Source organism: Rana temporaria, chromosome 2 (assembly GCF_905171775.1).
Source record: "Rana temporaria chromosome 2, aRanTem1.1, whole genome shotgun sequence".
Taxonomy (NCBI): domain Eukaryota; kingdom Metazoa; phylum Chordata; class Amphibia; order Anura; family Ranidae; genus Rana; species Rana temporaria.
Genome location: NC_053490.1, coordinates 124,832,094 through 124,856,983, shown reverse-complemented (window position 1 = coordinate 124,856,983; position 24,890 = coordinate 124,832,094). Strand labels below are relative to the sequence as shown.

General features: G+C 44.8%; 1 protein-coding gene across 14 annotated transcripts in view; it reads right to left on the bottom strand.

Moving 5' to 3' along the window:
• Positions 1-24,890, bottom strand: part of R3HDM2 (R3H domain containing 2) — a 172,165-nt gene that overhangs the window by 130,576 nt on the left and 16,699 nt on the right. For 13 of the 14 annotated variants that reach the window (XM_040340927.1, XM_040340932.1, XM_040340936.1 and 10 more), the window contains exon 2: positions 695-754. The exons of the other annotated variant lie outside the window; for it this stretch is intronic. The gene's annotated coding sequence lies outside the window, so the exon portion shown is untranslated. The remainder of the gene's footprint in view (positions 1-694; positions 755-24,890) is intronic. 14 annotated transcript variants of the gene reach the window in all.

The following is a 24,890-nucleotide window of genomic DNA, read 5'->3' as shown; positions in this document are numbered from 1 at the left end:
CAGTCAGTGGGCGGGGCTGACGCCAGGAGAGACGTGAGAGCAGAGTGGAGAGAGGCCAGCCGGGCAGTCACATGAGCACGCCATATACAAACACAAGGTAACATCTGAACTGAGTGTTCTCAGTGGGCGGAGGGGAGAGAGGCGGGCCGGCCAGTCACATGAGCGTGCCATATACAAACACAAGGTAACATTTGAAGGGGGGGGGGGCTAAACATCGATCATTACGGTCGCATGCATCGGGGACACCCGAATCGCGATGCAGCGATTAAATTTGACACCCCTAATACCCAACATGTATGATACTATATAACCCCCAAAAAAAAAAATAATAATAAAAAAAATGCATAGTCTGCGCACATGTTCCCATCAACATTTTAAAACTGGAGTGTAAGGCTGCCATCATTCTTTTTAGATGCGAGTGAACAATTTAAACACCTACTTAAACAGATAAGCGAACAGGTCTGATAATGCTGCAAATGTCAAGGTCCTGAAACAACAGACACTGAACACCAGTGATCTCATGCATCAGTAACATTACCAGCTTGGAAAACAGAATGCACATTAAAGACAGAGTATTAACTATTTTACTCGATTTACATTTCCAGACACATTGGGCCTGGTTTACTAAAGTATATGCACATATGCTGGTACATCATTCATGCGCACAGAACATTTATATGCAGAATTTACTCACAAGTGTTCTTTGGAATGTACGCTTCAGTGTCCTTACATCAGCCAGCTAACCCGTGCGTACCTAAAATAAACATGTGAACTTGTTTTTTTTTGCATCTCACCATTTTGAAAGCTGCATACAATAAAGGAATCAACAATGCACATCAATCATTAGAAGAAGCTGAAACCCCTTCAAGTGGTTCTAAAGTCAAAGGCAGGCCATACACAGTTTGAATCTCAGCAGGTTTAGCAGGAACCGGGCAAGATTCAAATTATGTATGGAAAGCAAATTGTAAAGTCTCATTTTTCTTTCTATAAAAAACAATGTTATACTTGCCTTCTATTGCAGTGGATTGCACAGAACAACCCAATCCCTCCTCTTCTCTGGCCCCTCCCTCCTGTCGAGTTCCCCACAGCAAGTAGCTTGCTATGGGAGACAACCAAACCAAACTGCAGCTTCGTGTGTCCATTCAGACACGAAGCTCCGGTTCGTCCCCGCCCCCTTTCTCCGATTGGCTGGCTGACAGCAGCGGAAGCCAATGGCGCCGCTGCTGTGTCTCAGCCAATCAAGAGGAGTGTCCCGGACAGCCTTTTTACCTTAATGCATAGCATGTATTAAGATAAAAGAACCTTCAGACTTTACAACCCTTTAACCACTTGCTTACTGGGCACTTAAACCCCCCTCCTGCCCAGACCAATTTTCAGCGCTGATGCACTTTGAATGACAATTGCGTGGGTTATACAACACTGTACCAAAATGAATTTTTTATAATTTTATTCACACAAATAGAACTTTCTTTTGGTGGTATTTAATCGCCAGTGGGGGGTTTTTTTTTTTGCTAAACAAAAAAAAAAAAAAGATGGAACATTTAGAAAAAAAAAGAAATCATGTTTTATATTTTGTTATAAAATTTTGCAAACAGGTCATTTTTCTCCTTCATTGATATGCAATTATGAGGCGGCACCGATGGGCACAGATAAGGCGGCACTGAGTAGAGACTTTGATAGGCAGCACTGTGGGCACTGGTAGGCCGCACTGACAGGTGGCACACATGGGCACAGATGAGCTGGGCAGCTCTCCCTGTTCGGGACCGATGTCCCACTGTCACCTGCTGGTGATCGGCTTTTAATTTTCTCCTCACACTGTCAGCGCGGGGAGAAAAAATAGATTACCGGCTCGGTTTACGTCACATGATCAGCCGCCATTGGCTGACAGCTAATCACGTGGTAAGGGGTCGGGATCGACCCCTTACTCCAACCTGTGATCCAGCGGGTCTCAGACTCGCTGATCACAGAGTGAGCAGTGGGCTCCCGGCAGCCGAAATTCGGCTATAGCGCGGACGTGAAGTGGTTAATGTACCAAGCTGATCGATCAGCTTGGGTACAACCAGCATGCCAGGTTTGGGAGGGTTTTTACCTTAATGCAGGGAATGCATTCAAAACAAATTCATTGTTCCCCATACCTGTCCCGCTGCCCCTTCCCCAGACACTTACCTGAGCCTGTCAGCAGTTCATCGCTGTGACTGGCTGCAGGTTCTCTCCGTTCACTTCCTTTTAAAATGTAATTGTTAGAACTTTAAGGCCAAATCACATTTTGTGTTGGGGTAATGGGCATGTTACATAGGTTGGTGTGATGCAGTGGCTTTACTTTTGAATAACACATTAATGGACTTAAGCAAGGTAACACATTAGTAAAGAGAATCGCCAGGCTCCTTCAGAATAAGTTAAAAGTCAGCAGCTACAAACACCAAAATGAGAAAAAAAAATCCTTGTATGACCGAATACAACTTTCGGAAGGAAGATAAATGTATTCCTTCGCTTTCATGCATTCCGCGGTCTTGCTCTTCCTATTTTTTTTCCAGAAGAATATTGTACCGATTAACCACTTAACCTCCAGAAGATTTACTCCCTTTATGACCAGGCCTTTTTTGCTTTTTGCCACTGCAATACTTTAATTAACAATTGCGCAGTCATGCAAAGCTGTACATAAATTACATTTATGTACCGTAATTTTTTTCCCCCCAAATTTCTTTTTCTATTGGTGGTATTTGATCACCACTGGGTTATTTGTTGCACTGAAAAAAAAATGAAAAAGACATGTTTTTTTATATTGGATAAATTGAGGGCGATAAGTATTCTGCTACATTTTTGTGGGGGGGGGGGGGGGGGGGGGGGGGGGGGGAGGGGAGAAACTACGATGGATAGATTATATATAGACAGATAAATACATACATAAATACACACACTGGAGTGTATTTTATATTCTAGTAATGGTGCTGATCAGCGACTTATAGTGGGACTTACGAAATTGTGGTGGACAATCTGACACTTTGTAGAAACCAGTGACACCAATACAGTGATCAGTGCTAAAAAATATGCACCGTCACTGTACTAATGACACTGGCTGGGAAGTTGTTAAACATCTAGGGTGATCAAAGGGTTAAATGTGTGCCTAAACAGTGTACTGTAAGGTGCTTTCACAAATGGATGTGCCCATTTTTATTCCTCTGCTGACAGGACAGAGCCATGTATGGTTTACCTTAACAAGGGTTCTGTCCTGTCTACCTTCTTGCCGATCAATGGGTGCCTACGTTCCAATCACAGTCGGCGCAAGTGCCCCCCACCCAGAAGTGCCGCATCGCGGTACTAGATATCCGATTCAGCACAAAAGCCGATCTTCCGCCGCACTCGGCAAGTGGTTAACTGGTTCAGCCCTGGAAGGATTAACCCCCTTAAATGACCAGGCCATTTTTGCGATACGGCACTGCGTCGGTTTAACCGACAATTGCTGACAATCGTGTGACGCTGTACCCAAACAAAATTGATTGCCTTTCTTTTCCACAAAAAGAGCTTTCTTTTGGCAGTATTTGATCACCTCTGCTGTTTTTATTTTTTGTGCTTTAAAAACCCAAAAAATAAAATGGACAATTTTGAAAAAATGTGTATATATATATATATATATATATATATATATATATATATATATATATATATTAGCTGAATACCCGGCGTTGCCCGGTCTTCCTATCTTAACCTTTTGGGGAGGAAAATCATAGCAATATAAATATACCCATCTTTTATATAAGGGTGTAGGTAAGGGTTAATTTAACTGTCATATTTTTATTTGGCATACAAGTAATATGTGTACCAGGTATTATTGAAATATCTCCAGGCGTACAGAAGTTATGTGGGAACATACATTTCCCATTGATTTGCATGGGACTTTAAACAAAAACCCCCACCCTCACAAATGGGGGTAGTTAAGGGATAAATTAACTATCCTATAGTTTAAGTGGAGATATAAGTAACATGTGACCAAGTGTTATCAAAATATCTACAGCCGTTTGGAAGTTATGAAGTAACATGTATTTCCCATAGAGTTGAATGGGACTTTAAAGAAAAACCCTGACCATGGCAAATGGGGGTGGGTAAGGGGTAAACCACCTATCCTATGTTTGTTGCTGACATATAAGTAACATGTGTGCCAAGTTTCATGTTAATATCTTTAGCCGTTTGGACGTGATGCTGGAACATACATACATACATACACACACACACACACACACACACACACACACGTTGAGTTTTATATAGATATAGATAGATAGATAGATAGATAGATATACACAAAATATATATACATATACATATACATATATACACACACACACACACACACATTTTTTTTCCCGTTAAACATCCAAAAAAAAACGTGCACACACACACACTTCTTCAGTTTAGGCCAGGGGTTGACAAATTTGCTTGGAATCTAGGAGCCAGCTAAAAAAGTTAGGAGCCAGAAAACGCGCCCCGTCGCGACGAGCTTGCGCGCAGAAGCGAACACATACATGAGCAGCGCCCGCATATGTAAACAGTGTTCAAACCACACATGTGATGTATCGCCGTGATTGGTAGAGCGAGAGCAATAATTCTAGCCCTAGACCTCCTCTAACTCAAAACATGCAACCTGTAGAGTTTTTTAAACGTCGCCTATAGAGATTTTAAAGGGTAAAAGTTTGACGCCATTCCACGAGCGGACGTAATTTTGAAGCGTGACATGTTGGGTATCAATTTACTCGACGTAACATTATCTTTCATAATATAAAAAAAAAATGGGGATAATTTTACTGTTGTCTTATTTTTTAATTAAAAAAAGTGTAATTTTTTCCCCAAAAAAGTGCGCTTGCAAGACCGCTGCGCAAATACGGCATGACAGAAAGTATTGCAACGATCGCCATTTTATTCTCTAGGGTGTTAGGATAAAAAATATATATAATGTTTGGGGGTTCTAGTTAGAGGGAAGAAGATGGCAGTGAAAATAGTGAAAAATTACATTAGAATTGCTGTTTAAAAGCGGGAGTTCACCCATTTAAAAAAAAAAAAATAAATCTCCCCTTAGCTTCCTGCTCGTTCGGTCTAGGGGAATCGGCTATTTATATTAAAATATGAGCTGTACTTACCCGTTTTCGAGCTGCATCTTCTTCCGTCGCTTCCGGGTATGGGTCTTCGGGAGCGGGCGTTCCTTCTTGATTGACATTCTTCCGAGAGGCTTCCGACGGTCGCATCCATCGCGTCACTCGTAGGCGAAAGAAGCCGAACGTCGGTGCGGCTCTATACTGCGCCTGCGCACCGACGTTCGGCTTCTTTCGGAAAATCGCGACGCGATGGATGCGACCGTCGGAAGCCTCTCGGAAGCCTGTCAATCAAGAAGGAACGCCCATTCCCGAAGCCCATACCCGGAAGCGACGGAGAGGATGCGTCTCGTAAACGGGTAAGTACTGCACATATTTTAAAATAAATAGCCGATTCCCCTAGTAATAACGAGCAGGAATCTAAGGGGGAAAAGTGCCCTCTAAGGGTGAACCCCCGCTTTAACTTGTAATGCTTAACTTGTAATACCAACGGCCACCACCAGATGGCGCCAGCTTACACATCTGGTGGTAATAACTTGTAATACCAACGGCTCACCACCAGATGGTGCCAGCTCACCAAAAGCTTTTTTGCCCCCCCTTCCAAGCCAAGTCGCCAGGACCCTATTTCTAGTCGCCATGGCGACCGGGATTTGTCGACCCCTGGTTTAGGCCAATATGTATTCTACATTTTTTTTTTTTCTTTTTACCAAAAATAAATCACAATAAGCATATATTGACTGGTTTGCGCAAAGGTTATAATGTCTACAAAAATAGGGGATATATTCATGGCATTATAATAATAATTTCTTTTTTACTAGTAAAAGGCAGGGAGCAGCGATTTTTAGCCAAACTGCCACATTGCAGCAAACAGATTAGACCCTTTTGGAACATTAAAATACAACTAAAAATAGCCACTGATCACTGTATAAATGACACTGGCAGGGAAGGGGACACTAGGGGTGTTCAAGGGGTTAAGAGTACAGAGAGATTGCTGTTCCTGATCACTAGGAACAGCAGCTCGCTCTCTACTCTCCTGTCAGAACGGGGATCTGTTTACATCGATTCCCGTTCTGGCTCTCTGTGGAGCGATCGTGGATGGTCGGCGGACAATTTACATTTTAGCCCTTTGGATAATTTCGGATGAACTGTCGAGATTGACACTCGAAAGCGGTGTACGAATGATCAGATAATCGCACGATCGCTTTAAAAGCAGTATTTTTGTCAAATTTTACTTAAAGCGGAGGTTCACCCATAGAGAACACTTTTTCCCCTTAGATTCCTGCTCGTTTTGTCTAGGGGAATCGGCTAGTTGTTTTAAAATATGAGCTGTACTTACCGTTTACGAGATGCATCTTCTCCGCCGCTTCCGGGTATGGGCTGCGGGACTGGGCGTTCCTTCTTGATTGACAGACAGTCTTCCGAGAGGCTTCCGACGGTCACATCCATCGCGTCACGATTTTCCGAAAGAAGCCGAATGTCGGTGCGCAGGCGCAGTATAGAGCCGCACCGACGTTCGGCTTCTTTCGGCTACGAGTGACGCGATGGATGCGACCGTCGGAAGCCTCTCGGAAGACTGTCAATCAAGAAGGAACGCCCAGTCCCGCAGCCCATACCCGGAAGTGGCGGAGATGATGCATCTCGTAAACGGTAAGTACAGCTCATATTTTAAAACAACTAGCCGATTCCCCTAGACAAAACGAGCAGGAATCTAAGGGGAAAAGGGAAAAAAAAACCTAATTGGGTGAACTCCCGCTTTAAGAGTTAACTACTTTAAATATTTTGTTATTTTACTTTCTATTAGAACTGCATGATTAATTGTTAAAGAATCAAAATTGCGATTCAAACCCCCCCCCCTCGCAATCTTAAAACAGCATTGCTTCGATTCAGTGCAGAGTTCTCTGCTGACAGCTGCTCAAAAAAACAAAAAACAAACAAGCAGCCTGCCAAGTTCATTACAACACTGCTTAGGCAGAGAAAGAAAAACATTGTAAAATTTAGTTATTTTCGATCAAAAGGAAGGAACTTCGGTCTGTAAAGGTCAGTTTAACCACTTACAGACTAAACCTTTTTCTGACACTTGTTACTTACAAGTTAAAAATCTGTATTTTTTGCTAGAAAATTACTTAGAACTCCCAAACATTCGTTTTTTTATAGCAGAGACCCTAGAGAATAAAATGGCGGTTAAAACAATATTTTATGTCACACTGTATTTGCACAGTGTCTTTCAAAACACAATGTTTTGGGGAAAAAAATACACTTTAAAAAAGTATGGGTTTGGGGTTCCCCACCCCCCCCCCCTAGTAATACTTACCTAGGTGGATGCTGCATCTGTCCCCCCCCCCCCCATTTCCTCTTCACTAAGAACCGAGCCATTGAACATCACCAGTGAGCGGGTTCTCACAGATCCAAGCAGAGAGCTTCTGACTGCCAGGCCAGTCCAAGCTCAATGGAGCGCTGAGCTGTGGAGGGGCAGGAGCTGCCATCTTAGCAGCTCGCTTAGAGGCTGAGATGCCCAGCAGTCAAGGCATCGGAAGTCTGGATCCACCAGAAGTCGAGATGACACGGTGCCTGGACTGATCCTGGTGACGTCAGCATAGAGTTGACTCCAGACCGCTCTCTGCTGAAAATGGGTCACAGGAGTGCAAAATGAATTGCACTCCTCTGACCCTTAGGAGAAGCCCAGCCAAAAGAGCTCCGGCTGGACTACTTTAATAAATAATAAAAAAAATAAAAAAGTAGCGAGAATTGTGATCTTTATCCTAAGCCCAAAAAAATTGTGATGCTTATTTTAGTCAGAATTGTGTAGCTCTACTTTTTGTTGGTGCAGAATCTTGCCTGTCTGCTAGCTCTCTGGCATAAACATACATCAGGTGGTTCTAAGAAACCAACTGAAACTTCACCTAAGATGGACTTTATTGTGATCTTCCAGAATTGTGTAATACAACAAGCAATTAGAGATTCTTTTTTGATGTCCCTCTGGTTTAAGAATACCAGTAAGTAAATATTTGAACTAGTTGAGGACATTGGACGTGCTAAACTACCCCCAAAAAATGTCATCAAAAGTAGCATGTCCACTCCTTTTACCCTGCTGCCAACTAGGGGTGCAACAGATCAAATTGTTCCTCGGATCAGGAGTCATGGATCGGATCATTTTTCGGATTGGCAAAAAATAAAATAATAATATCCACATTTCCCCCCCCCCCCCCTGTAATATCCACATCTCCCCCACTGCAGTGGCTGCAGGGTTGGTGTCACCCGGTGCAGAAAAAATTGTGTCACCCCCCCCCCCCCCAACTATAGTCCCCCCTCAGTAAAGAACCCCCTCGGTGCAGGTAGTGCAGACAGACCCCCCCCCCAGGTAGTACAGACAGACCCCCCCCAGGTAGTACAGACAGACCCCCCCCAGGTAGTACAGACAGACCCCCCCCCAGGTAGTACAGACAGACCCCCCCCCAGGTAGTACAGACAGACCCCCCCCCCCCAGATAGTACAGACAGACCCCCCCCCCCAGATAGTACAGACAGACCCCCCCCCAGATAGTACAGACAGACCCCCCCCCAGATAGTACAGACAGACCCCCCCCCCCCCCAGATAGTACAGACAGACCCCCCCCCCCCAGATAGTACAGACAGACACCCCCAGTAGTATGACTCCCAGCGGTGTGTCCCACGAGTGTGGGCTCCTCCTCCTCTGTGGGTGTTGAGAGGAGGGCCGCCGCCGGGTGTACCAAGATGGCCGTGGCTCCGGAGCTAGGCCGAAGCCGTGGCCTTTCCTAATGTTATGGCCGCAGCTCCGGAGCTAAGCCGAAGCCGCGGCCATAACATTAGGAAAGGTGTGAGCTGAAATGGTTAGTGTCTATAGTCTGCATACAAGTGCATTTTAATTTGTGAAAAGTCTCTGAAATGCATTAAAAGCTTCTTCCCTGAAAGTAAGGTTTTAAAATGAAGAATTCCCTCAGAGGCTGGTTACAAGCGAAGGCTAAATTTAGCAGTGTGATGGGATCAACTGAAAAGCATGAATTTCATTTTCTTATAGCCACTTCCAAGCTGGCAGACACTTGGTATCTTAACAGATCTCCCTTAACACAAAGGATAAGAAGCATCATTTGCTAAAACCAATCTTGCATTGTAGAAATACCAGAATATTGCATAAGAACACAAATGTAAAATAAATATTCAAAGGGGTGTTATTTACAAGCACTCAAATGCTTTAAAGTGGTTGAAATGTCATATTTACAAATAACTGGCATCCCCTCTGTTGTATGAAGAGATGTCAGTTTTTCTAAAATTAAAATCCTAAATACCCTTTTGCACAGCTCCGCTGTGTGGTCACGTGGCCTTCCTCCGCTCTCCTTCTCTGATCTAAGGAGGGGAGCGGGAGGGACTGAGATTTCCCTATGACATCAGCTGGCCAGCAGAGGGAGATCACTTGACAGCAGAGCGGCATTGTGCAAGTGGATATTTAGGATTATAAAACTGACAGTACTTTATATCTTCGTACAACAGAGAGAATGCCAGTTATTTGTACATCTTACTTTACAGAAGCAGGGAATAGCAGGAGGGGTGAACACATTGCAGGATGACTGAGGTACGCAAACTGACCACGATACCATGGATCTGCAGCCATGATTACTGTGGTCAGTACACCTAGAGTGAAAAAACAGGCAGGATCAAGTCAAATCAAGTATTTTACAACATAGAATGGGACAAATTACACTGTAGAAGCACTAATAATTATCATGCTTTAAAAAGGAACAGAAGCTTATTTTCTTTAGGGTTACAACTAGGGTTGTCCCGATACCGATACTAGTATCGGTATCGGGACCGATTCCGAGTTTTTTCGGCGGTACTCAGACGCCGATACCCCGCCCCGATACACAAATAGAATACTTAACCCCCCCCGCGCCGCCGCCGCCACCGGAGCCGCGATCCGCCGCCGTTACGCCGCTGACTGTGTAATACGGGCGGGAACATTACAGCTTTGAATAGCTGTAATGATTTGCGCCACGCATAGACACTCCCCCTTGCTCGGGTGAACTGTCCAATCCCGAGCGAGGGGGAGTGTCTATACACGCAGTGTGGCGCCAATCATTACAAAGCTATTCAAAGCTGTAATGTTCCTGGCCGGCCGTAGTACTTTACACAGTCGGCGGTAGCAGGTAAGCGGGCCATGGCTGCATATGGGGGGGGCACATGGCTGGATGGGGGGAGACACACATGGCTGCATGGGGGGAGACACACATGGCTGCATGGGGGAGACAATGGCTGCATGGGGGGAGACAATGGCTGCATGGGGGGTGACAATGGCTGCATGGGGGGTGACAATGGCTGCATGGGGGGGAGACAATGGCTGCATGGGGGGGAGACAATTGCTGCATGGGGGGGAGACATTGCTGCATGGGGGGGAGACATTGCTGCATGGGGGGGAGACAATGGCTGGATGGGGGGGAGACAATGGCTGGATGGGGGGGAGACAGTGGCTGGATGGGGGGGAGACAGTGGCTGGATGGGGGGGGAGACAATGGCTGGATGGGGGGGGAGACAATGGCTGGATGGGGGGGGAGACCATGGCTGGATGGGGGGGGGAGACAATGGCTGGATGGGGGGGGAGACAATGGCTGGATGGGGGGGGAGACAATGGCTGGATGGGGGGGGAGACAATGGCTGGATGGGGGGAGACAATGGCTGGATGGGGGGGGAGACAATGGCTGGATGGGGGGGGAGACAATGGCTGGATGGGGGGGAGACAATGGCTGGATGGGGGGGGAGACAATGGCTGGATGGGGGGGGAGACAATGGCTGGATGGGGGGGAGACAATGGCTGGATGGGGGGGAGACAATGGCTGGATGGGGGGGGAGACAATGGCTGGATGGGGGGGGAGACAATGGCTGGATGGGGGGGAGACAATGGCTGGATGGGGGGGAGACAATGGCTGGATGGGGGGGAGACAATGGCTGGATGGGGGGAGACAATGGCTGGATGGGGGGGAGACAATGGCTGGATGGGGGGGAGACAATGGCTGGATGGGGGGGAGACAATGGCTGGATGGGGGGATACATGGCTGCATCTGTGGGGGGACATCGCTGCATTTGGGGACACATTTTAAAAAAAGTATCGGTATTCGGTATCGGCGACTACTTGAAAAAAAGTATCGGTACTCGTACTCAGTCCTAAAAAAGTGGTATCGGGACAACCCTAGTTACAACCCCTTTAACCACTAAAGCCCCGGACCTTTAGGCAGCTAAATGCCCAGGCCAGGTTTTGCGATTCAGCACTGCGTTGCTTTAACAGACAATTGCGCGATCGTGCGACGTGGCTCCCTAAACAAAATTGGCGTCCTTTTTTCCCCCACAAATAGAGATTTCTTTTGGTGGTATTTGATCACCTCTGCGGTTATTTTTTGCGCTATAAACAAAAATGGAGCGACAATTTTGAAAAAAAATGCAATATTTTTTACTTTTTGCTATAATAAATATCCCCCCAAAAACATATATAAACATTTTTTTTTCCCCTCAGTTTAGGCCGATACGTATTCTTCTACCTATTTTTGGTAAAAAAAAAGAAAGAAAAAAAACGCAATAAGCGTTTATCGATTGGTTTGCGCAAAATTTATAGCGTTTACAAAATAGGGGATAGTTTTATTTTTTTACTACTAATAGCGGCGATCAGCGATTTTTTTCGTGACTGCGACATTATGGCGGACACTTGACCAATGGTCCCAAAAATGTGTCAAAATTGTCATTTACACAGCAAAGAATGCATTTAAAGCGGTAGTTCACCCTCCTTTCCATCATTAGACCATTAAATTCGGCATCGTAGCGCGAGCTACGGTATGCCGGTCTTAAATTTTTAATCCCCGTACTCACTGTGGTATCGATGATTGAAGAATCCGACTCCCGCGGGGAATGGGCGTGCCTATGGAGAGGGAGGATGATTGACGGCCGGCTCTGGCACGTCACGCTCCCCGAAGACAGCCGGAGTAGGTCTCGGCTATTCACAGGCTATGCGCAGGCGCCGTGAATAGCCAAGCCTATTTCGGCTATTTCCGGAGAAGCGTGACGTGCCAGGGCCGGCCGTCAATCACCTTCTCTCACCATAGGAATGCCCATTCCCCGGATTCTTCAATCATCGATAGCACAGTGAGTACGGGCATAAAAAATGTAAGACCGGCATACCGTAGCTCGCGCTACGATGCCGAATTTAATGGTCTAATAAAAAAAAACTTTTTTTTTTTTTTTTTAACAGGGTGAACCCCCGCTTTAAATTGCATTGTTTATTGTGAAAATGACAGTTGCAGTTTGGGAGTTAACCACAGGGGGCGCTGAAGGAGTTAGGGTTCACCTAGTGTGTGTTTACAACTGTAGGGGGTGTGGCTGTAGGTCTGACATCATCGATCGAGTCTCCCTATAAAAGGGTTCACTCAATCGATGCAGCCACCACAGTGAAGCACGGGGAAGCCGTGTTTACATACGGCTCTCCCCATTCTTCAGCTCTGGGAAGCGATCGCGAGGGGGCGGCTAGAAACTAAAAGCCGCGCCCTCGTCCCGGATCGCTCCCCGCGGGTTACCGACCGCCGCATGTATCGGGGGGGGGTCCCGATCGGACCCCCGGAAAGGCAAGGACGTACATGTACGCCCATATGCCTGTACGTGCCATTCTGTGGACGTATATGTACATGCGGCGGGCGTTAACCGGTTAATCTTTGCAAACACACAGCTCTCTAAGTGGAGGATGGAGCTAGTAATGGAAAATAAGAGTCGCAGTAGTCTAAAGCAGAACTCCAGGGAAAAAAATTCCATGTCCTTGTTGCTGATCTTCTACCTTTATCAATTATGCCATCCATCTTCTGAGCTCTGTAGTTCCTCTGCAACAGCCTGCTAATCTTTCTGAAAAACCATTACTGCCCAGTTATAGCCTGTTTGTAAGACCGCTGGCTGCTATTCCTACTGTATCCTCAGCCAGCGATCTTGTCACTTCCGAGTTCTCAAAAGCAAGCATTTCCTTCTTGCTTGCTGTAGTGTGCCTTCCATGGAGGTGGTGTCCTTCTCCTCCCTCTGCTTCCTGCCAGCACTGCCACTGCCTGCCATCTCAGTGCAGAGTGGAGGATCATCTCAGTGCAGAGGGGGATTACCAGAAATCTTCCAGGTGACAGAGCAGGGATCTTGAGCTGTGACAGAGCTTGTATGCGAGATGCCAATAGTCGTAATGTCCCTCCTTTACGGCATTGGAACAATGTGCTGTCTATCAATACCGGCCTAGGAGGCAGGACTTTAAGGCAAACAATGTTTTCACATACAAGATCTGTCCCTGCTCTGTCATCCGGATGATTTCGGGTAATGATCCCCAGTATGCACATATGGTCACTGATAAGCTGCACAAATGAGACCACACTGGTGGGAACAGATAAGACCACACTGAGGCAGCACTGATAAACTGCACTAATGGGCACTGAAAAGCTGCAATAAGGCAGGACCAATATGCTGCACTGATAAGCAGTGGAAACTGTTCAAATATCTGTAGGACGGGCTTCCACCATCCCTGCAAAGTTTGCAGTCATTTTTTATGTCCCATTTTTGGTCTGATGTGTATTATATGTGATGTTAAATATGACAGAGACGGGTATTGTGGTGATATTGAAGTTTGAAATGTCCTTACATTAGAGGGTGTCACCATTATTGTGGTATTAGTAAGTTAGCGCTGCACTTTGTTTTTCTCTTATGCCGACATTTACTTGTGCCACATGCTGATGTAAAGCAGCATGGCCCGGCTCTGTGTTGCGGCTAAAGATGTTCTCATACACCATACCAGCACGGATTCCGGTTAGAAAGAATGTCAAAGCTACAGCAGAAGGAGGAATATTTATAATACCGAATTATAGCAGAGTACAGTGTGTAGAATATATTTTTATGGACATGTGTCTACAGTTTAGCAATTATTACATAAAGCATGCAAGGCCAATATGTTCAGCTCCTGTTGTGGCTGGAGGGGGAGAGCACAAACATGCTTTGCATTTTTAAGACTGTAACCTACCTATCCTGCTGTGCGTCACTGAGTAGCATGGCTTGCTGCCAGAAGACTGAGGGGGTGATTTATGTTGAAGTTGGCTGGTTCACCTTTATAGGAGTACCACCCACATTCTCTCCAATCCCAAAGATTCATGGGAAATGTAGTTTGATTACAGTGTAGAGCGAGAGGAGAGGATATGATGCAATCACTGTTCCAACAGCTCCTCCTTGGCAGAATACATGATGCATTTTTTTAATTAGAGAGCCGACTTCCTGAAAATTCAATTAGACTTTTCAATAGTAAGGAATTTCACAAATGTAATAACTGTTTATAGTTGTTCCAGCACATGGGGACTGGTTGGGGCTTTACTCCAGTGCCGGCAGCACTTGCCTACCTGGTGAGTACCATCTGGGACCTTGATATGTTCGTGGACCTTCAAATAATGTATGCCCTGGATCAACCTGAAATGTGCTTATGTCGTTACAGATATAACATGCAATGCATGCCTGCTCCTGACGAGCGAAACGCGTAGAGCTACCATCTTCATGCTTCAATATGGATTTACTGCAATATTTCATTGTACTTCCTGTTTGTACACCTGGGTCACTGCTGAAAATAACCTTTTCCCCAACCAAGTCTGTAAAGTGTATATGTTTACCAAATATCTTCAATAATTCAATATAGTCATGTACGATGCATTATGTGAAAGTATTAAAATAATTAACTTACAACCTATTCCAGATATAATATTTTCCCCCAACCCATTGTAATCTGTTCCCCGCACATGCTTCATTTAAAGTCCCTCTCTCTCCTTTTTCATTATATAATTATTAGGGATGGAGGTAATTGACCTATTACCTCATTTAACGTATCCCCCCCCCCCTTCTCAACTGTTTATAGGGTTTTGTGTAGAGGTGTTTGTACCAACGGGAGATTTTTTGTCAATCCCAGAGTTCTGTATTACAATAAACCTACGCCTCTGAGATATGCATGCTGCACCCCAGAACTTACCAAGTAGCCAGACAATGCTCCTTGGGCTCACACAACTCATTGAGGTTCATTTACTAAAATTGGAGAGTGCAAAATCTGGTGTAACCTCAGCTTGTTCAATTAAGCTTTGTAAAAAAAATAAAAAAAATAAAAGAGCTTTAAAACCACTGGAAGAAATTGTTTTTATTTTTCCAACATGTTTGGAAATGTAATTGCCAATAACCAATCATTTCCTATCAACTGTAAAAAAGTGTGGAAATGTTTTTGTAACGTGTTGCATTCAGCTATAAAGTGATTGGGATAATGAGAACCAAACCCAACGGGCATACAACTTCTCAGAATGAGAAGATTAACTTTTGGCCATCAATGGCTTGTGCTTGGCCACTTTTCAGGAACAAATGTCCTTCAACTCTTAGACCCCTTTCACACTGAGGGTGTATTGCAGGTTCTAGAGCGTTAAAAAGACCGCCTGCAATCCGCCCTTAAAAAGCTGCTCAATTGTGTCCAGTGTGAAAGCCTGAGGGCTTTCACACTGGAGCATTGCGCTAGCAGGACAGTAAAAAAAAAAAAATCCTGCTAGCAGATTCTTTGGAGCGGTGTGTATACCACTCCTCCACCGCTGCTGCTATACCGCCTGCAATGCGCTGCTTCAGCGGCGCATTGCGGGCGGTTTTAGCCCTCTCTCGGCCGCTAGTGGGGGTTAAATGCGCTTTGCTAGCGGCCGAAATTCGCAGCCAATCCGCCCATAGCGTCGACGGCGTTTTACCACTTATGCTATGGGCGGCTCAGTGTGAAAGGGGTCTAATTCCATGCTGCCCCAAATGGCTGTACCCCAAAAGGATTGTGAACACCTTACAGCCTAAATACATAGATTAGAGAAATTCAAATGAACGATGGTAGATTGAGCAACTCAGTGAGAGTAGAAGCTCATGAAAAGAATTATCCTTGTGCATAACACACTAAATAAAGTGTGGAATGAAACAGTGTGTCAATTAACCACTTAAGGACCGCCTGACGATATACGTCGGCAGAATGGCACCGCTGGGCACAAACACGCACCTGTACGTGATTGTATAAAGCCCATCGGTGGGTCGCGGCGCGCTCCCGCGACCCGGTCCGAAGCTCCGTGGGACTCGCGGACCCGATCGCCGCTACAGTCCCACGATTGGTCCCCGAAGCTGAAGAACGGGGAGAGTCGGCTTCCCCGTTCTTCACTGTGGCGCGGTCATCGATTGTGTGTTCCCTAATATAGGGACGCACAATCAATGACGTCAGACCTACAGCCACACCCCCCCCTACAGTTGTAAACACTTCAGGTCACACATAAGCCCTTCAGCGCCCCCTTGTGTGTAACTCTAAAAACTGCAACTATCATTTGCACAATAAACAATGCATTTTAACCACTTGCCCACCAGGTGAATTCTGGCACTTCTCTCCTTCATGTGAAAATCACAATTTTTTTGCTAGAAAATTAATCAGAACCCCCAAACATTATATATTTTTTTTTAGCAGACATCCTAGGGAATAAAATGGCAGTCATTGCAATACTTTTTGTCACACCGTATTTGCGCAGCGGTCTTACAAGCGCACTTTTTTTGGATAAAAATCACTTATTTGAATTAAAAAATAAGACAACAATACATTTTGCCCAATTTTTTTATATATTGTGAAAGATAATGTTACGCCGAGTAAAATGATACCCAACATGTCACGCTTAAAAATTGCGCCCGCTCGTGGCATGGCGTCAAACTTTTACCCTTAAAAATCTCGATAGGCGACGTTTAAAAAATTCTACAGGTTGCATTTTTTGAGTTGCAGAGTAGGTCTAGGGCTAGAATTATTGCTCTCACTCTAACGATCGCGGCGATACCTCACTTGTGTGGTTTGAATACCGTTTTCATATGCGGGCGCTACTCGCGTATGCGTTTGCTTCTGCGCGCGAGCTCGTCGGGACGGGGCGCTTTAAAAAATTTTTTTTTGGTTTTCTTATTTATTTTTATTTAGTTTTATAATTTTTTACACTGAAAAAAAAAAAAAAATGATCACTTTTATTCCTATTACAAGGAATGTAAACATCCCTTGTAATAGAAAAAAGCATGACAGGTCCTCTTAAATATGAGATCTGGGGTCAAAAAGACCTCAGATCTCATAATTAGACTTAAATGCAAAAAAAAAAAAAAAAAATAAAAATTTCATTTTTTCAAATGACAAAAAAAAAATGTTTCTTTAAGAGGCTGGGCGGGACTGACGTTTTGACGTCACTTCCGCCCAGCAGAGCTATGAGGACGGGTGAAGGAGATTTCTCCTTCAGTCCCGTCCCCGCTCAGCTGCCGGACACATCCGATCCCCTCCGCCGCTACCGACGGCTCCGGTAAGCGGCGGAGGGCGTGGGAGAGCGGCGGGAGGGGGGGGCCCTCTCCCGCCACCGATAACGGCGATCTCGCGGTGAATCCGCCGCGGAGACCGCCGTTATCGTGTACACCACCGCCCCCTGAAAAGATGAATATCTCGGTTGTGGCAGCAGCTGCTGCCGTTATCGAGATATTCAACTTTAAAAAGAGGACGTCTTTTTGACATGGGGCGGTGGTCAAGAGGTTAAATGCATTTTTTGCTGTGATAATGACAATGGTCCGAGAAATGTGTCAAAATTGTCCGCCATAATGTCGGTCACGAAAAAAAAAAAACGCTGATCGACGCCATAAGTAGTAAAAAAAAAAAAAATATTAATAAAAATGCAATAAAACTATCCCCTATTTTGTAAACGCTATAAATTTTGCGCAAACCAATCGATACACACTTATTGCAATTTTTTTTTACCAAAAATAGGTAGAAGAATACGTATCGGCCTAAACTGAGGAATTTTTTTTTTTTTTTATGTTTTTGGGGGATATTTATTATAGCAAAAAGTAAAAAATATTTTTTTTTTTTCAAAATTGTCACTATTTTTGTTTATAGCGCAAAAAATAAAAACCGCAGCGGTGATCAAATACCACCAAAAGAAAGCTCTATTTGTGGGGAAAAAAAAAGGGACACCAATTTTGTTTGGGAGCTACGTCGCACGACCGCGCAATTGTCAGTTAAAGTGACGCAGTGCCGAATCGCAAAAAGGGGCCTGGTCTTTTACCTGCATTTTGGTCCGGGTCTTAAGTGGTTAAAACATCCGCTTCCTCTATAGCCGTCTACAGTGAGGAAAAAAGGTATTTGATCCTCTGCCGATTTTGTACATTTGCCCACTGACAAAGAAATGATCAGTCTATAATTTTAATGGTAGGTTTATTTTCTGTTACAATAGTTTCTATTGAGAATGTTTTTATGAGCGTCACAAAATAGAGCGGCAAACAATCCTTGCAATGCTCAAATCATTTGACAATACAAATACAAAGGGGACAAAAGTGAGGGGAATTGGGAAATGCAATTGAGGTTTCGCGAATAAGACAGGTCAACCTTGGCAGCCGATATAGGCACAAGACCAAACATTACGTGGATGGTTGCATAAAGAAAACACACAAGGCCCCCCGCGGATGGAAGAAAGGGCCCTTCCCCGGGTAATGTTAGGTTTATTTTAACAGTGAGACAGAACAAAAATATCCAGGAAAATGCATTTTTAAAAAGTTATAAATTTATTTGCAATTAATAAGGGAAAGAAGTATTTGAACCCTTCACAAAACATGACTTGGTACTTGGTTGCAAAACCCTTGCTGGCAATAACAGATGTCAGACGTTTCTTGTAGTTGACCACCAGGTTTGTCTCACTCCTCTTTGCAGATCCTCTCCAAGTTCATTACGGTTTTGAGGCCGACGTTTGTCAACTTGAACCCTCAGCTCCCTCCACATATTTGCTATGGGATTAAGGTCTGGAGACTGGCTAGGCCACTCCAGAACCTTAATGTGCTTCTTCTTGAGCCACTCCATTGTTGCCTTGGCTGTGTGTTTTGGGTCATTGTCATGCCAAATACCCATCCACGACCCATTTTCAATGCCCTGGCTGAAGGAAGGAGGTTCTCATCCAAGATTTGACAGTACATGGCCCTGGCCATCGTCCCTTTGCTGCAGCGTTGTCCTGTCTCCTTAACAGAAAAACACCCCTAAAGCATAATGTTTCCACCTCCATGTTTGACTGTGGGGATGGTGTTCTTGGGGTCATTGGCATTCCTTCTCCTCCAAACACGGCAAGCTGAATTGGTACCAAAGAGCTCAATTTTGGTATCATCTGACCACAACACTTTCACTCAGTTCTCCTCTGAATCATTCAGATGTTCATTAGCAAACTTCAGACGGGCCTGTACATGTGCTTTCTTGAGTAGGGGGACCTTGCGGGCCCTGCAGGGTTTTAGTCCTTCATGGTGTAGCGTTACCAATTGTTTTCTTGGCGAGTATAGTCCCAGCTGCTTTGAGATCATTGACCGGATTCTCCCGTGTAAGTCTGTGCGGATTCCTCACCGTTTTCATACTCATTGAAAATCCACAAAACAAGATCTTGCATGGAGCCCCAGACCAAGGGAAATTGACAGTTATTTGTTTCTTCCATTTGCGAATAATCTTATCAACAGTTGTCGCCCTCTCACCAAGCTGCTTGGTGATGGTCTTGTAGCCCATTTCAGGTAGGTCTACAATTTTGTCCCTGACATCCTTGGACAACTCTTTGGTCTTGGCCACAGTGGAGAGATTGGAATCTGATTGCTTCTGTGGACGGGTGTCTTATACAGGTAACAAGCTGAGATTAGGAGCACTCCCTTAAAGGGCTCTTTCACACGTCCGTTCAGTTTTTCAGATCAGTTTTTTTTTCATCAGTTGATCCATTTTTGCATCCGTTTTTGCATCCGTTTTTTTTTTTTTTTTGTGCTTTTTACATAGAAAAACGGATGTTAGCGGAACGGATGATAAACGGATCATCCGTTAACGTCCGTTTTTTAGACGGAAGAAAAATAGGGGTTTCTTCCGTCCAAAAAAACGGAACTGAACGCAGACGGATGCTAACGGACGTTAGCGGATGCTCATCCGCTAACGGACGCTAGCCCATAGGGAAGCATTGCGGTCCGTTAACGGACGTCCAAAAAACGGACGAACGGAACGGACGTGTGAAAGAGCCCTAAGAGTCCTAATCTCAGCTCATTACCTGTATAAAAGACACCTGGGAGCCAGAAATTTGATGATTGATAGGGGGATCAAATACTTCAATCACTCATTAAAATGCAAATCAAGTTATAACTTTTGAAATGTGTTTTTCTGGATATTTGTTATTCTGCATCTCACTGTTAAAATAAACCTACCATTAAAATAAGACTGATCATTTGTCAGTGGACAAATGTAGAAAAGCAGCAGGGGATCAAATACCTTTTTCCCCTCGCTGTACCAAACAGCAGGAACATGTGTGCCATTTGGAATGCTCGGCAGATTGAAAAGAACTTGGCAATGGCTTCTTCCATCTTTTTGATCTGACTACTTGTTTTTGAAGGTGCATGTTATATGTCCATCCTATACCTTCTTGAAGCTACAGCTGGCAGATGCTCATCAAAGCAGGATAATTATAGATTGGAAACATTTTACCTGGCCCAGGCAACCCCAATTCTGCTAAGAGGTGCAGAATTAAAAGGGCATACGGTCAGAATTCAGTGCAAACACTGTCCCCAGTGTTTGCACCAAATTCTGACCGTATGACCCAACATTATGAGACACCGCTTTACAGCTCCGATGGATGGCTTCCCACAGTATCCATCCATACAGAGGCCAAAAGCGGCGGGGCTGGTCGGAGACAGACACAGAGAGGGGGCTGACAGATAGGAAGGAGATGTGAGGGGGAGAGAGGGGACAGCAGCATATGACGGAGCGACGCACTCTGACCACAGTAGTCAGGGCTCAGCAGCACTGATTTTCATGGTCAGTATAGAGAGGGTATGCAGGAAGTGGCAGATTTAAGTAGGCAGATTACACAGCACAAGCACTGTGCCGTTTAATGTGCTTTAAGGGACCAGGATCATTTGTTTTTGTGGGTTAACTAACACATTTGGAAGAATGATGAAAATTCGTGTTTTTTTTTTCTTTCACACAAAAGCAGAAAATTATCACTTTACTAAAACATTAGTAATCATGTCACTTTCTGCATGAGAGAAAGAAAAAAAAAAACAGAACGGCTCTAATAATATAGAGCACAGACTAAATATTCAATATTGTCCTGCCCAAGCAAAGACCAGGCATTTAGAAAATGTACTTTCCTTCAAAAAAGGTACCAATTTATATTTAAGGTTTAGCGAGATGGCAGCTTGCTGCAGTCCCCTATATTTATCCAAACAACGTTTTTTTTGTTTAGAAGCCATGCTAGCATTTGGGCCAGGATGTCCCAAACAGACTAATTAAAGTGAAAGTGCCAGGGCCATGTGTGCCTTCTCAGGGATGCACAGGTGTTGTGTTCATCTCCATGCAGGCCATCCTATTCATGTCAACTAATATGCAGCAGCTGCATGGACAAGAATAATGGAAATCCTTTGGCGCAGGGGGAGTGAGTGACTAGCTTTAGTATATAAAAACACACTGGTAGAGCCTGGGAATTAGAAAAAACAGCCCACAAAGTCCATAAGATTCAACAGTCCATAGCGATTAGAAAGCGCTATATTGTGCACCGGCGGCTGCCATCTCAGAGTATTGCGCCCACCTCTGTATCAAGATATAAGAACAGAAAAGAGCCACCCAAGTGCAGTGAAAAAAATAAACACCATATTCAAGGATTAAAGTGGATTTTCTCTTCCTGGTTAACACAGTGTGAGGTCTGGGCATAAAGCCAAGATAGCCAACATTGCTGATTGGAGGAAAGGCACACACACTCTACCCTCATAGGCAGAGACTCTTAGAGCTGTTTTGTAATAGGAGCTGCTCTCTGCTACTCTATTTTAGCAACCTCCTCCGACAAAAGATTCAGGCTGCTTTTGTCTAAAAAGTTAAAAAACATGTCAGGAGTTCTCAGGCTGATAACAGAGGGTTTGTTCAGAAGAGAGCTATAAGACTTAGCTAATTGAAAAGAGATAACAAAATACTGCAGATATATGTTTATATGTGCCCAGCTCAAATTTCATGAATCAGGTTTACATCCACTTTAAGTCATGATCCAATCTATGAGTGCATGAAGGGAGAAGAGCACCAAGCAGCAATGATGCCTACAGTCAAAAAAGTTGAAGGATCTTATGTAGCCATCAATAAATCCAAACTAGAATCTTTCTAAAAACTTTTCTAGTCCACTCTTACACATTAGTCTTTTTTTTTTTACTTTTGGATCTCAGAGTTCCTGCATGCTTTGCATAGTCTCTTCTGCGGTTTACTTTCAATTTCTAAGGACTACATATCCCATGATATCGTGCTGCCTGCAAGCAGTGATTTCTGTACTGACTCCCGAAACCCCCCTGCCCCTGAAGGCAGGCACTGTGAAATGTGTGACAAAGCAGCACATATTTACAAGGCATAGTGCATTTACCTTGCAGGACTCAAGGAAGTAAAGGTGTAGGATTCTTCAAAAAGTTTACAAACTTCAAAATACTTCAGATTAATAGGTGGTCTTCCTCAACGAGAAAGCCAACAGGCTTAGAGAGGCAGGCTGACAGATGTCCATGTGGGGGAGCTGCAAAAAATGTAACAGAGCCTGAGGAGCTGATCGGTACCAGTAGGGAAGTTTGGTTCTGGCGGCACAGCGTTGCCTAGGACAGCCCTCAAAAAAAATCCACTTGCCTGCTCAAATTTTGCGAGTCGATTTTAAGGGCTGGCGAGCTATATGGCTGCCTGAGAGCAGGAAGGGGGAAAGCACCGCCGGCGGCCTGTGTGGAATGGGAGTCCTTTTTCCAGCAATCGTGAAGAGGGAGAGAGAGCGCGCGCCACACCGGCGATCAGAGCACAGGCAACACAGCAATAACAGTTTATTTCAATTGCCGTGTTCCACGCCGCTCACTGTCAGATACAACCCCTCTTCCTGGTCACGAGACTGAGAGACAGATCACCTGTCCAATCCGGGTGACTGGTGATCTGTCAAAGTTCCCAGGCCAGGGGGCAAGGCTGTATACGACGTTGAGCGGCGGGAAAGCGGCAATTGAAATGAAAGCGGTTATCGCTGTGTTCCCTGCGCTCTGATCACCTGGGCGGCTCTCCTGTTGCTCTCCTCCCCTGCACAGGTAGGCTGCTTAGTGGACACAGGCTTATTTTGTATACCTTAATGCTGCATAAAACATTTAAGTCTCATTTCATGAGATAATTTATGAGGAGCGGAATTAGGGGCAGGGCAACTGGCGGCGAGTAACCCTTGAGGCCTGGCTAGTGGCTCAGGACTTGACATTTTGAGCCTTGGCGATGCTCCAATACTCTACCACCACTCTGATACCTGCCCGAGTTCTTCCTGTGTTAGTGCCTGCGTGCTGCAAACCCGAGGAGCACTTGTACTTCACTCTAATGCAGGATCTGCAGAAATCCCTGCTTTACCGATCTTTCTCTCTCTCTCCTTCTGCAGTGTTTTTCTGAGAGCATTTGACAGGCAGCGAGTAGCATCTATATCACCTACTCACTGCGTGATTTAACTCTAGAATGCCGTAACAACAATTGGCTAGCTTGACAAGCGGGCTTGGCCACCCGTCTGAAAGAAACCCATACCATACATATTAGTCCTAGCACCAGGTGTCTTATTTCTATATTTTTACATACTTACAAACCTTCTCAGGTTCAAAATTAAATATTCAGCAGAATTAAAGAGGAACTGCAGTCCGCTCACATAATTTGTAATAAAAAACATCCTTGCCATTCTGAAGCTTCCCTCCAACCACTTTGATTCTGTACTTGCAAACAATCTGCAAAAATCTCCCTCTACTGAGTCTGGCTGCCACCATTTCAACTGTGGGCAGCTGAAGCTGCTACCTGGGCACTTCCTGGATTTACGCACACACACAGCTATGAACCCCTGCAGCTTTCATTGGCTTTCTTCTGACTCATCCCCCCTCCCTTCCTGGCAAATTCCCACAAGAGTGAGGGAGAGAACTTCGCATGACGTCATAAGTCTAAGCTTTTTACCAGAAAAGAAACAGGAAGTGGGCTGTATAAGGTATTTACTGTCAGAAAAAAAAAAAAAAAGTTTTACTATCCAAAGTTAAAAGCGGTGGTTCACCCTCCATAACAACATTTTAGCATAAAATTAGGCATAGTAGCGCGAGCTACAGTATGCCTGTATTTATTTTTTTAGCCCCGTACTCACAGTGCAATCGTATATTGAAGATTCCGACTCCCCGCGGGGAGTGGGCGTTCCTATCCAGAGGGAAGGTGATTGACTGCCGGCTCTGGCACGTCACGCTCCCCGAAGACAGCCGGAGTAGGTCTCGGCTCTTCACGGCGCTATACGGCGCCTGCGCACAGACTATGCGCAGGCGCCGTGAAGAGCCAAGTCCTATTGCGGCTATTTCCGGAGAAGCGCGACGTGCCAGAGCCGGCCGTCAGTCACCTTCCCTCTGGATAGGAACGCCCATTCCCCGCGGGAGTCGGAATATTCAATATACGATTGCACAGTGAGTACGGGGCTAAAAAATAAATACAGGCATACTGTAGCTCGCGCTACTATGCCTAATTATTATTATTTTTTTATAGGGTGAACCCCCGCTTTAAAACAAGGGCAGAAGATTTAATAGCTGGAAAGTTGAAAAATAAAAATAAAAAAAAGACTAAAGGCGCTTCACAGCAGTCCCAATTTTTCATGTGGCCCCATGGGAAAGTTAATCGTCAACCCCTGGTTTAGATTTTTCAAGGCCTGCATTAGCAGGCACTATAAAAAAAAAAAAGTTAGAACATTAAAAG